This window comes from Protopterus annectens, chromosome 10.part0 (genome assembly GCF_019279795.1).
Source record: "Protopterus annectens isolate FY-2018-M chromosome 10.part0, PAN1.0, whole genome shotgun sequence".
In the NCBI taxonomy this organism is placed as follows: domain Eukaryota; kingdom Metazoa; phylum Chordata; order Ceratodontiformes; family Protopteridae; genus Protopterus; species Protopterus annectens.
Genome location: NC_056744.1, coordinates 1,637,083,434 through 1,637,098,048, shown reverse-complemented (window position 1 = coordinate 1,637,098,048; position 14,615 = coordinate 1,637,083,434). Strand labels below are relative to the sequence as shown.

The window sequence follows — 14,615 nt, the reverse complement described above, 5'->3', positions numbered from 1 at the left end:
AGTGCATGGATCGTGCTATCCCAAACAGAACCAAGACACTATCCTCCAAAAAAAGGAAGCCAATCTGGTGGTCTCCTGCCATAAACAAACTATACAACAGAAGGAAGAAACTGTTGCAAAAGAGAGTAAAATCTCATGAGTGGAGGATCTCCCAGGTCAGCCTCAGTAAGAAGCTGAGATTCCTTATAAGATCCTCCAAAGCTAGCTACGAAAACAAAATCACCACTAATTCTAAGGACAGCCACAAAGCATTAGATAGCTATGTCAAGTTTCTCGATAGCAACACCCATATCTGCACTGAGTTACAGCACAACGGCAAGAAAATTACTGAATCAACTGATATTGCCAACATCCTGGCAGATAGGTTCAGTGCTAACTTTACCCCCCCACACCCCCTAAAGGGCCCATATCTATACAGGAAGAATGCAGAGTCCCCGTAATCACAACTATGCAGGTAAAAGCTGCACTCTCTAAAGCCAATAACACAGCATCCATAGGACCGGACAACATCCCAGGTTGTGTTTTACATGAACTTCAGAACGAACTGGCTCCCCACCTAAGCACCATGTTCAATAATAGCCTCACATCAGGCTTTGTGCCCAATGAATGGCATACACCAACAGCTATCCCACTCCACAAAGTGGGAGCCACCACTGATCCCGGGAACTATCGCCCTATTAGCCTGCTGAGCCTGGTCTGCAAGGCCATGGAATTTATCATCATGGAACTCATAAACAAAGACATTGGTAACCTCCAAACTCAGGTTCCCACCCAGTTCAGGTTTGTGAAAGGCAGATCATGCCTCCTGAACCTGATCGACTTCTTTGAGGCAGTCACCAAAGCCATAGATGAGGGTAAGGTGGTTCACACAGCCTATCTTGACCTCGCCAAGGGTTTCGACACCATCCACCATTCTAGAATTATAGCTAAACTCACTAAACTAAGTATAAATCCCTACGTCACAAGATGGGTTGCCAACTGGCTCACTGACAGAACCCACACTGTAAAAGTTGCAAACTCCAAATCTGACCTCAAACCAGTGACAAGTGGAGTACCACAGGGTTCAGTCCTGGGACCTCTCCTGTTTGGTATCTACTTCTCTGAAGTACAGGCTAACACAGAAGGCCTCTGGCTAATGAAGTTCACTGATGACTGCAAACTAGGAGCCATAGTCAAGTCCCCAAATGATGTGGGCATCCTACAGAAGGGCCTCACTGAGACAGACGCCTGGTGTCAGAGCCATGGCCTCAAGCTCAATGCCAAAAAGTGCAGTGTCATCCCCTTTGGTAAAAATTCTGTACTCCTGAACTACCACATAGGCAGCAATCTACTTAACACCAAATGTGTGATAAGAGACCTTGGGACCCAGGTGGACAGTAGTCTCTCCTTTGATAGTCACATCGCCACAGTAGTCAGGAAGTCCTTCTATGTGGCACACCTCATCATAAAAGGGTTCTCATCCAGGAAAAAAAGAGGTCATTGCTCCCCTCTACTCGACACTCATTAGACCCATTATAGAGTACAACGTCCCTTTTGGAATGTACCTCACAAGACATCTGCAGCAGCTGGAAAGGCCACAGAAGTACCTCACAAAGAGGATTACTAGCCTCAAACAAATGCCCTACACAGACCATCTCAAAAAATCTCCAGCTTTACTCCATAGCATATCGCCTACTCCATGGTGATCTCTGCCTAACATATAAAGCTATGTCAGACCCAGAGCTGTTTGACATGCTACACCTAAAGAAATCTCAATCCCTCTGAGCTACATACTCTAGGGACCTCAATAAACAGGACATGCTGGAGGGATAGATTCCTGTCCCAGAGACTTCCCATACACTGGAACAGGTGACCCATCTATGTCAAGCAAAGTTCTTCATTAGCACTCTTCAAGAAAAATCTTGATGATTGGATGGCAAATAGGAAATACACCTTGGGATCACTTCTGTGTCTCTGCTCGACAGTGGCACAGGAAAATAACTGTCTTGGGTGGCATAAGCCAGGGAACCTTGTTGGCTAGGCTTATGTAGGCCCTTGAGCCGATAGCCTAGTACCTACCTATGAACCTATGAACTTGGGGACATACCTTATTTAATAAGTAAACTAAGCCCATACAAAGAATCCCTATCACTTGGGGACATACCTTATTTAATAAGTAACTAAGCCCATACCAAGAATCCCTATCACTTGGGGACATACCTTATTTAATAAGTAAACTAAGCCCATACAAAGAATCCCTATCACTTGGGGACATGCCTTATTTAATAAGTAAACTAAGCCCATACAATAATCCCTATCACTTACTAGATAAGGATCTGCACAGGAAGGACTTCTGTTGTGAAAAAAGAAGAGAGTGTTCCTTTTCCTGATGCTACCATTTTGAATTGTCAACAATATGCTTTTTTAATTCAAGGAGGTTAAGGGTATGCTAATCTCTGTCACTTAAGAGTAACTCATCCTCACAATTCCCCAATTACATATTCTGCCCCAGTTTTGCGATCCCACGGGACAGTTTCAGGATCTTTTAGTGAAAAAAACAGTGCTGATGACTTGTCCTAGTTGTCCTTTCCAAACACAGGGTCTTTCTAATCCTTGAGGGCCTGTACTGAGGCTTTTTTCTGTATTTCCTGTATTTGCTAATTGTTTAATTATGTATAGGTCTAAATGTCACCATATCCAGTACTGTCAGCATGTGGTATTACTGTGCATTGGATTCTAAGTCGTACTGATATTTTATGAGGCTCCATATAAGCTATACTTCATTCTAACCTGCACATCTAATAAGAACAAATCCTCCCTGACTAACTATAAATGAAGTTATTACCCATGAGAAAAACAGACAAAATGAAACATCTGTTTTCATGTATGAGGAACCACAGTTCAGAGATTTTACTGAAAAGGAAGGTGAGAGAAGTTTACTTAACAGGTGGTTCCTGTTAGAAAAGCAAATGACATCTGGTGATACGGGTGAAGATACAGAAGAACATAGCTTAATTATGAAAATGGAATCAAAGGAAGTTATCAAAATTAGCCTTTCACACTGCTCAACCCGTTTATTATGTGACACTGTAGGACTTGTACGTTGAAAGGCCAATTTCACAGCACAGCATTCCAGGTTGGAAGTATTTCACAGGCTAAATTAACTTTATTAAAAAAAAATATATACTGTAAATATGTGTATGTATTTTTTATCCTAAGCTGCGTGTTTACATTTCTACTATCTCAGATTTTGAGGCAGCTATAATACTTCAGTTTTTCAATGTCTGCTGAAGAATTTGTAGTTTTGTTTAAACTAAAATTTGGTTTTCATTAACCAGACTATGCAGAATTCTAATAAGTTTTTTTGTTGTCTTGAGTGGCTTGGAGAGTTACTTGAGGGTATAGAAGCATAGGCAACCAATCCCATATCTAAAAGTTGCAGCTTGCTACAGGTTTTTAGACCTGCACCTGTGTGTTTCCAGCCAGGTCTGGGTGAAAAGTGTGAAGGTATTATTGTGATGGTAGTAACTAGTGTCTAAACGGAGAACCTAAGAGCCTGAATGTGAAAGGAGGAATGAAGAGGGCTTCAAAGTGGGTGTACCTCCTGATGGAGACCAGCAGGTCAAACACCCTATTAAGGATATCATAGGCACACATAAGACCCTACAGTTCTGTCCATTGATACCCCCCCATGTGGTGTGGGAGAATGGTAAGCACTAGGTAGCCTATCTACCACAAGAGGAGTGGTTTCTGGTCTAGAACTTGTAGTTTATTGGCCATTTGGACATTTTTTCCATCCCTTTCAGCTTTCTGGTTTAAAAGCCCATGTTTGCACACCATGCAGCAGCGCTCAGCTGAGGTAAACTATAACAGGTGCCAGAAAGTCTGCTCTTCAATTTTCCCTTAGAACGTGGTTGTTCTTTTACTTCTTGCACTTCAGTTAGCTTAATTGGCTTGAACTTTAACAGACTTTTGTAGCATTTATTGTAGCACACTTAGGTGCTATCAGCACTAGCTGTTTCTACGCAGTAACAGCACCAGTACTTGTTAGTTATGACTACCCTTCCTAGTATGATTGTAGGGTAGTTTCCTGTGCTTTTTCCTGCTAACCTGGTGCACTTGGGCATTCTGAGACACTGTGGCAACTGTCTAATATACACAGGCAACCCTCTCCGCTTACCTCCCAACACTCACACCTGTGAGAGATGCACTTATATCACCAAACTGGAAGCAGTGCATGCTCCAACCAAGACCGGACTAGCTGGTCAAGAGGAGAAGGTCAACACCTGCAACTCACTACACAGAACACAGCCCTCAAAAACACCAACCGTCACAACTCACACATAGAAACACAAATCATACACCCATCTTCACTGAGGCTCTCAATAAAAATGTACCCAAACAACAGAGACCCCTGAGACAGAAATGCACTCGATCACCACAACACAACAACCCCAGAACACATAGCTCACCACCACAGTGTGCCCCTCAACCCAAGCCCAATGTACTAATCATAGGAGAGTCAATTGTGAGGCACACTGATGTCCCACTCACTAGGTTGAACAAGGATAAGGTGACAACCAGTTGTCTATCAGGTGCCAGGAACCGCCACATAACACATGCACTCAGGTCACTTCACAAGTACAAATATGACTCAGTCATTGTCCATTTGGGTGTGAATGACCTGAGATGTACCTCCCTGGATTACATGAAAAGAGATGTGATGGAACTCTTGGATTATGCGGCCCAGGCAGGTATGACCCTAGCCATGAGCAGTATTCTACTGTCACCCAGAATGATACTACAGTATGAGCAGAAAATGATTGACTCCAATAATTGGCTTAGTTTCTGGTGTCATTCTAAGGGGATCCAGTATCTGTCTGCCTGGAATGACATGATCGACAGACCTCAATGCTTTTCCAGAGACGGCCTGCATCTGTCACCCCTGGGATTCAGGGTACTGGCTAAGGCTCTTGCCACCCCCCTATAGTGCCCTTTTTAGGCAGTGTTCCAAAGACCAAAATTCCACCGTAACAGCTACAAACAAATGCAATCTGAGGGTCATGCTGCTCAATGCTAGAAGTCTAAATATCAAGATGCACTCGCTCAAAGCTCTCCTCAAAATGGAGAATGTCAACATCTGTGCTGTAACAGAGACTTGGTTTAAAGAGGCAGAAAGCACCCCTGCACTCACAGACTACAACTCATTCTATACATTTCAGCCACAGAATACGTCCAGAAGCTCCAAAGGCAGTGGTGTCTCCATATTCTTAAAGGATGTGCACACCTCTAAACTGGTAATCCAGCACAATGCATCCAAGATACTTCAAGTACAACTAACACTGGGTAAGATGGTGATACAAGTCATAGCCTTCTACAGAACCCCAAATATGTCCCTAGACTCTCACTCCAAGTTCCTAAACACCCTATAATCTATCAAGGTACAACCCAATACTCTCATACTGGGTGACTTCAACTACCCTTCCATCAACTGGGAAAAACTATTCAAGTGCTAAAGTATAGGCCCAACGCTTTCTGGAATTTATCAGTTCCAATGCCCTGGATCAGCGCATTCTGACCCCCATTAGAGGAAACCACAGCATCCTCGACCTGGTTATCACCAACATGGAAGACCATTGCTCCACATCTATAGTCAATTCCTCCCTGGTTAAATATGACCACAATCTGATCACCATGAAAATCTCCATCTCACCTACACCCCCCCCCCCCCACTAAGGTGACCACCTTGAAAAACTTCTCTAAAGCTGACTTTGGGCTCCTAAAACCAGAGGTGGCTAACTTCTTGGCACCCATGCCAGTGGAAAATAGCTGCACAACTGCTGAATCATACACCAATGCACTGTACGAGCATGTACATAAATGCACGGACCTTGCCATACCAAATAGAACTAAGACATTCTCCTCCAAAAAAGGAAGCCAATCTGGTGGTCCCCAGCCATCAATAAACTTTACAACAGAAGGAAGAATCTGTTGCAGAAGAAAATGAAGTCACAAGACTGGAAAACCTCCCTTATCAGTCTTAACAAAAAGCTGAGATCCCTTATCAAATCCTCTAAAGCCATCTGTGAAGGCAGAATTGCAACTGACACCAAAAACAATCACAAAGCCTTCTATGCTATATCAGAAAAGTACAGTTGTGTACACTTACCATAAATGTAGATGTTCGAGTGTCTTCACTGTTGCAGTCATGACTGTAGGGTTCTCCCCTGCCGGCAGACAGTCCTCGATCGGCCAGAATCCCAAAGTCTGGGTCCGGCGTCGGCTGTTCAGCCATGCTCCCTGACGTCAGGGGAGAACCCTACAGTTATGACTGCAACAGTGAAACACGATGAACATCTTCAAAGGCAATACCCAGATGTACTCTGAGTTATTGCACAATGGCACCTCCTATACTGAGCCAACAGATTCAGTACCATCTGTAACCCCCCGCAAGGGCCCTATTACAATAACAGAAGAAAGTCTGGTAACCACCATTTCTGCGGCACAGGTAAAAGCTGCATTGTCCAAAGCCAAGAATACAGCATCCACGGGACCTGGTAATATCCCTAGCTGTGCCCTACATGAGCTACAAAATGAACTGGCACCACATCTGTGTGCCCTGTTCAGTCACAGCCTTACCTCTGGCTTTGTCCCTAATGAATAGCACACTGCTACAGTCATACCGCTCCATAAAGGGGGAGCAACTACAGACCCTGGAAACTATCCCCCCATTAGCCTGAGAAGTCTGGTATGCAAAGCTATGGACTGCATCATCATGGACCTGCTCAACAAAGATATAGGCAACGTCCAGACTCTTGACCCCACACAGTTTGGCTTTGTCAAGGGGAGATCCTGCCTGATGAACCTGGCTGACTTCTTTGAGGCAGTCACCAAGGCTGTGGATGTGGGTAAGGCAGTGCATACAGATTACCTCAACCTGGCCAAGGACTTTGCTACTATTTCCCACTCAGGTATCATTGATAAACTCACCAAACTAGGCATCAATCCTTACATCACTAGGTGGGTTACAAATTAGCTCACAGACAGGACCCACAGAGTGAAAGTTGCGGAGTCCAAGTCAGACTGTCGACCAGTCATGAGTGGAGTCCCACAGGGTTCAAGTCCTGGGCCCTCTCCTGTTTGGCATCTACTTTTCAGAAGTCCAGGCCAACACAGAAAGACTTTGGCTGACCAAGTTCACTGATGACTGCAAGCTAGGAGTCATTATCAACTCTCCAAGTGATCTAGACATCCTACAAAAGGGCCTATCTTAGACTAATGACTGGTGTCGGAACCATGGCCTGAAGCTTAATGCCAAAAAATGTGTTATCATCCCCTTTGGAAAAAACTCAGTTCCCACGAATTACCACATTGATAGGAGCCCACTGAACACTGAAGGGGCCATAAGAGATCTGGGCACCCTGGTCAACAGCCACCTCACCTTCGACCACCACATTGCCACTGTGGTCAGAAAGTCCTTCTACGTGGTATATCTTATAACCAAAGGTTTTGCATCTAGAAAGAAAGAGGTCATCATCCCTCTCTACTCATCTCTCATTAGACCAATCATCGAATATAACACCCCATTTGGCATGTACCTGACCAGACACCTACAACAGCTGGAGAGGCCACAAAAATACCTCACAAGAAGGATCCTAAGCCTTAAACACATGTCCTACATGGACAGACTCAAGAAACTTCAGCTGTTCTCAGTCTTTTATCATCTACTTAGATGTGATCTCAGCTTGACTTACAAATCCATGTCTGACCCAGTCCTACTTGAAATGCTTCACCTAAAGAAATCAAAATCCCCCAGAGCCACACGCTCCAGAGATCACAACCTCATTACCACAATTAACAGAACATGAGGGAGGAACAGGTTCATCTCCCAAAGACTGCCCATACTCTGGAATAAGCTTCCCATTCATGTCCTACCCATACTCTGGAATAAGCTTCCCATTCATGTCAAGCAGAGCACCTCACTGGCCCTCTTCAAGAGAAATCTTGACAAGTGGATTGGTAACAGAAAGTTCACTCCAGGGATCATTCCAGTTACCCTATTGGATAGGGGCACTGTGAACTAACATCAGGTGGCATGGTGCCTGGGCAATTTTTTTGGGCTAAGCTTGTAAAGGCTCCAGGGCCATCAGCTTAGTACACACCTATGAATATTACTGTGTTTTCTCAGAAGGATGATGGCATTAAGCAGAAAATGAATAATCCTTATACTGACGATGTTATTACTTCCCACTAGATGGTAGTACAGAGGGTATGAATAGGATTGACAGGGTTCTGGAGTCTGAGATGGTCTGGCTGTTTTGTGGGCAAACAAACTATTTTTTATGAAAACATGGCATGGACTCAAACCACAAAGTTTATGCTAAGGTTGCAGGACTGTTACTTTTTTTTCATAAACATGTCTTAAAACAAATCATTTTACTTTAAAACTTTTCCGAAGAAATACTGCTGGATTTTCAAATTATGTTCCTGATTTTGGTTTCTTGGCTCTAATTATTGAGGAAAAGGTTTAGATTAGAGGAATACATTTAACAACAAACTTGCAAGACAGACCCCTCCCTACTGGCTGCAGTAGGACTGCTAGGAATGTTGCCATACAAGTCTGAACAGCAAACCTTCAAATTAATGGACCCTGTTATGTAGGAGTGGCATGAAAAGGGAAGCTACATCTGTGTGATGCAGGACATGGGAAGTTTTCCGCTGAATACAATGTGGAAACACGGGTGATGTTCACATCCTCAGTGAAAATAAGGGCTCACATCTCAGCAAATTTATTCTGAGGAAAACAATAAAACCTGAGAAATAATAATACCTACAAAAAATAGGATAATAGTATTTCATTTATCCAGCAGTTAGAAACAATTTCAGAAGACATTAATCTGTGACTCAAAAAAATCCATTTTCATGGGAGATATACCATGGATCGGCATATTTATTTATTTATTTTTTTGTTAGGATGTGAACAACAGAGTATAGACGCAGTCTAGAAGTTTAGCATAGAATGTTAAAGCTATGATCTGATATAAACTTTGTTATATTATTTGTTTTCCCCGCAAACTTGCAAGGCACAACTTCCTCTTTTCATGGATGACCTGATTAAATGTCTTGCTCAGAGTTACAAAGAAAGCAAACAGAAATTGAGGTAATCAAATCTAGAACTATAGGATCATGAAAATGTCAACCAACTCATAGCTTTAATCCTGTGTACTAAACTTTGTCCTGTAAGCCCAGGTTTCATTCCGTCAGTTGCCATTTCTAAAAGTCACTTAAGCAGACAATGCTTCCAGGTCACCACTGAAATGATACATCTTTTACTTAGAGAGTCGTTACTTTGGTTATTCATGTCAATGGTAGGTTGGCTCTGTGCCTCAGCAGTCTGCTTCTAATCTAGTTATGGTGTGTGTGTGTGTGTGTGCGTGGGGGGGGGGCAGCTTCTTAAGAATCAACACACGTGACATCAGTGTTCCAAAACACGGGACTCTGGTTACTGAGGTAATTGCACAGAATCCACAGCAACAATAACATTTGTAACTCCACTGACCCAAGATGAGCACTGTGCTCTAGACAGTGGAGAAGGTTTATGCTACAAATAGTAAGTGTGCCATCGGTGACTCTAGTGAAATACAATGAGCACTATACTCTGGTTACTACAGTAATTTCATGGGAATCACAGTAACTGTAGCATTTGTGACTCCAGTGAAACACGATAAGCACTGCACTCTGGTTACTGCAGTAATTTAATGGGAATAACAGTAACTGTACCATTTGTGACTCCAGTGAAACACTATACGCACTGCTCTCTGGTTACTGCAGTAATTTCATCAGACTCATAGTAACTGTAGCATTTGTGACTCCAGTGAAACACAATATGCACTGCACTCTGGTTACTGCAGTAATTTAATGGGAATCACAGTAACTGTACCATTTGTGACTCCAGTGAAACACGATACGCACTGCTCTCTGGTTACTGCAGTAATTTCATCGGACTCATAGTAACTGTAGCATTTGTGACTCCAGTGAAACACGATATGCACTGCACTCTGGTTACTGCAATAATTTCATGGGAATCACAGTAACTGTAACATTTGTGACTCTAGTGAAACATGATAAGCACTGCACTCTGGTTACTGCAGTAATTTCATGGGAATCACAGTAACTGTAGCATTTGTAACTCCAGTGAAACATGATACACACTGTGTTCTGGTTACTCCATAATTTCATGGGAATCACAGTAACTGTAGCATTTGTGACTCCAGTGACACACAATGAGCACTGCTCTCTGGTTACTGCAGTAATTTCATGGTACCCAATCTAAACTCCAGGTATGTTTCACAGAATTATGCGCATCACTATAAAATAATAAACCCCTTCTCCCTCAAAAATGTACCGCTTGTTCATCTCTATCTTACCCTCAAACAGTCCTCTCAACTTTTACAGGTCTAACTTATCTCTGGGCATGTCTCTATTTTCAGGTTTGATATACCACTTTATCCCCCCTCATCACAGGTGTTTTTTAAAGTTATCTGGTACACAGAAAACCACACATCATGACCAACACACTAGTGGCAAAAGTGATTTAAAGAAAGATGACAAATCTTCCAATTCCCTTTTTTTGAGGCAAAAATATGGCATTGTGTAGTAGAATTTTACAATACAGTTCATTAAGGTCTATAGATTTTGTAATGCATCTGACAATATGGCTTGTTTGCATGACTATGCCAATAACTCCGTGGTGTAGTGCTACAGCCACTGTACACATCTCTGACTATGTCTTAGCACCTCTCTGCAGCTCTGAATTGTGCAGCTTGATTCAGAGGCATGCATCCATGGATACCAGAGAGAATAGGATTTTTCTGTTCTTACTGCACAGGAACCTATGATGTCGCATTGCAGAAAATGGATGCCCGGCATGAGCAGGGAGCAGGCATAAATGCTAACCAATGCAATAAGCATCACCTGGTTGGATATGCAGTGTCGTTACTGCCACAGAGACCTAAAGTGATGCAACCCTGATGTGTTTCACCAATGGGAGACAGAGATTTATGACAGAAAGACAAAAATGTACTGCAAGCATTTTTTTCTAGAACCTTTGTCTTCTACTAACTCAACACTTGTACAGGTATACTTAGCAGTACATGTATAGGTTTTCTAGTGGCAAAGGAATGACAACTTAACACGGCTGGGTGGCACAGAAGGCAAACGCACTTCTCCAGTCAGTCAGCGGAGTGGGTATGTCTTATGTGGCAATCCACTTCACTCACACACACACACACACACACACACACACACACGCATGCACATGCACGCATGCACACACACATGCACACACACGTAGATGCATATTGACTTGGATACATTAGCTTTCCTTAATGTGTTGTCCATCACGTCACCAGAATATCTGTTTATTACAACAGTTAAGTACAAATAGGTTTATGATTTTGAAAATCTGAAACTGAATTGTAAGCTAGAGTCTCTTGGCAAAATTAAGTGCTTTAAAAGGTAATTTATCAGTTTCTGACGTGTGAGTGATCGATTCAGCAGAGATCCTTGGCTACTTCTCAGACCTCCTACACCCACATCTGATCACATTTCTGGTAGAAATGACTGACTCCTCCAGCTTCATTGCTAATTTATGCAGAGTTAACTCCAAGAGAATTAGAACCAGAACATTTGTGCAGTAGAAAGTCAGATGACATCCACAGAAAGCAAAGCTACCACAGAGAGATAAAGAAAGCAAAGTAAAAAAAAAAATACCAGCCTAGTTTGCTTACTTAGGGTAAGCAATAACTTTAAGACAGCCTGTTTAGCCTGGTTTTACCTTGCTTTGTTCATATCTGCAAATATTACTGCAACTCTGGACGACACACGTGACTGTATCCTTACAAGGTTAGTCACTAAGCAAGCTTGAGATCTAAATATTATACAACTAACTACAATATGAAATGAGACTTTATCTAGGAGCATTATGCATATTACACACACACACACACACACACACACACACACTTACACTGACATGTCCTAAGGTTAATCAGTTCTGGAAGAACTCAAATTATACCTGCATTATTCTGTATATACTGTCTGAGTTGTATCATGACACAGGCATGCTTTCTTACCAAGCCTTTTCTTAATATTTCATGACAGAAGACGAAGTACATATTCAAAGAAGAAGGAGCAGCTGGATTCAGTGTAAAATCATCTGTAACTGACGATGCATTGAAAAATAAATCAAACTTACCAGTGATCTCTAGGAAGGAAGTCGGGTTGTAAAACGGCCTTTCTCTTAAAGCAGTTTTACTTTATATTTCAAATTCAGTGGCAGTGCTTGCATATTCTCAATCTTGACTTATATTCAGCCAAACTTTATTTTCCTTTCTGTCTTGCATTCACTTTTTAACAGGCATATACTTTTGTTCTGTAGAAATGAGCTCCACCTCTGAAGGTGCTGAAGGATATAGAATGAAAATCCAGTTTGACAGGTATAGGTAGAGTCAATCAGCTACTGCAGAACATTAAATACCAGCTGGATGTGTGGTAGGGATCATGACAATTATAAAGGCCCTGGCAGTTGTTAGCCTAGTATACACCTATGAACTTTTCTTTTCCTTCTATGCAATGTCTGCAAAACATAAAAAGTAAAACACTTATCAAGCCTAACACCAGATGTGGAAACACATTCTAAAACTGTTCAGGAAAAAGCCATAGGACCAGGTAAACAAGTGTATGCAGCAAAGGCAGGAAACAGATATGGCTTTTCTGATATCCCAGTTTAACCATGACCCCCCCCACCACCACCACCAGCAGCTGAAGGAGTAAGCAGAGATGACCCCCCCCCCCCCAGCAGCTGAAAGAGTAAGCAGAGCAACTATATCTTAAGTCTATTATGAGCAGGTGGGCTCAATTCTGCAGGCTGACATGCAACAAATAAAATCTGGTGATGGAACAACATCTGTTTTGCCCTTAATGTGCATTCATTGTAAAATATCAGCTGCAGGGCCTTATGTCTTTTACTCACTCTGGGTTCTGGCCATCCGGTAGCTCATCTTTATGGAAGCACTTGTTCTGTACATATGTGTACTGGGAGTTTGTAGCATTTCCTACATATGTGAATTGGGTATACATAGGATTTTTCTCATTTTGCCTTTTATATGGGGTAAAACAAACATCATGGAAAACAACAGAGGTTATTATTTAACAATGTATGTTTCAGCTTTATTTTTAATTCATGCAACTTTTATCAGAAGTTGACATTATCTGTATGAACCTTAAATTCCATTTATATGTTATATATGCTCAGTATGAATATTATGGCTAGGGGTTATGCATTGCTCTGTTACGGGCAATAACTGCATTTACTGGGGTGTTCTACAGTTCATTGGAATGCACATGCTCTAAACATGCTAGCTCATACACATTGGTGTGCCACCTATTTCCAGAAGTACGTATATGCTCTAAACATGTACTCAAGAAGGACAAGTATTTGAGCAAGCAGGCCAAGCTTTAAAATAAACTTTTTTTCATGTCGGAATCTTCCAGGATCCCCATGTAGGGGGGTTTGTTTGTTCTACCCTCATTATTTATATATTCTCATTCCATGGATACTTCAGCTCACAGAAAAAACAATCATTCATATATGTGAAAAAAAAAAACTATTTCTCTGCTACCATTTAACCTTGGGGATCATCTAACAAATGTATTATAAGCATAACTATATTGCTACAATTGGGATAACAAACAAATAACACATTAAACCTACATTCTTTAAGTGCATTAGCCATGGAAACATTTTCATTTAAACTGATTGGATTTATTGCATTTAGCTTCAACTGCCATGGCAATTCTGTATGTTCAATCACAATTTCCCATGGTCCATCACTAGGATTCTAATCTATCTTTTCAAAAACCACAAACAAGAATTTCTTACAGCTAACATGTCCAATTGTGTGTTTAAACAGGGCATTTTTCAAATTAGGGATACTGGAATGGCATGCTAAATATGATTTGGAAGTTATTCTGTTACAGGATGTAAGATTCCTAACAAATGAAGAACGACTGCAAACAGAAAATTTGTGGGTGGAAATATAATATGGAACTTAGGAAGTGAATGTTGTTCTGGAATGGCTGTGTTGTGCAAAATAACAGTGAAAATACTAGATGTAATGGTAAGGATGGAAGGTTAATTGTGGATGTGAGGTTGTGAGAACATGTTTATAGAATTACATCATCATATACATAATTAGCTAGGAAAGAGAGAATCTGGTTCATCAAATATTGACTATGTGGTGGTTAACATGAAAATTATAGTTGCAAAGGACTTGTGATTTAATGGGAAAATGTAAAAAGAAAAAAAAAGATGTAAATAAATACAGGAAGTGGCAAAATGTGGTAAATTAGCTGCATGTAACAAAGTTCAATGAGCTTATACAAAGGGGCAGGTGGACGTGTAATTGATTATTTTCTGTTATTGGTAGGCTTGGGGGTAGCAGATGATGAGAGATTGCGACCATTTAGCAATATTGATGGAGGTGACGGATGAAAGGGAGTATATTACAAGAGGAAAGGGAATAAAAAAATGCATGAGATATTATGGAATGAAACTGGAGACTGAGAAGTATTGT

The 14,615-nt window shown here is 41.6% G+C and overlaps 1 protein-coding gene across 1 annotated transcript in view; it reads right to left on the bottom strand.

The window, feature by feature from the left end:
* LOC122813826 overlaps positions 1-12,448 on the bottom strand; it is a 140,444-nt gene extending 127,996 nt beyond the window's left edge. The window contains exon 1 of the mRNA XM_044086353.1: positions 12,236-12,448. The gene's annotated coding sequence lies outside the window, so the exon portion shown is untranslated. The remainder of the gene's footprint in view (positions 1-12,235) is intronic.
* Positions 12,449-14,615: the final 2,167 nt, after the last annotated feature.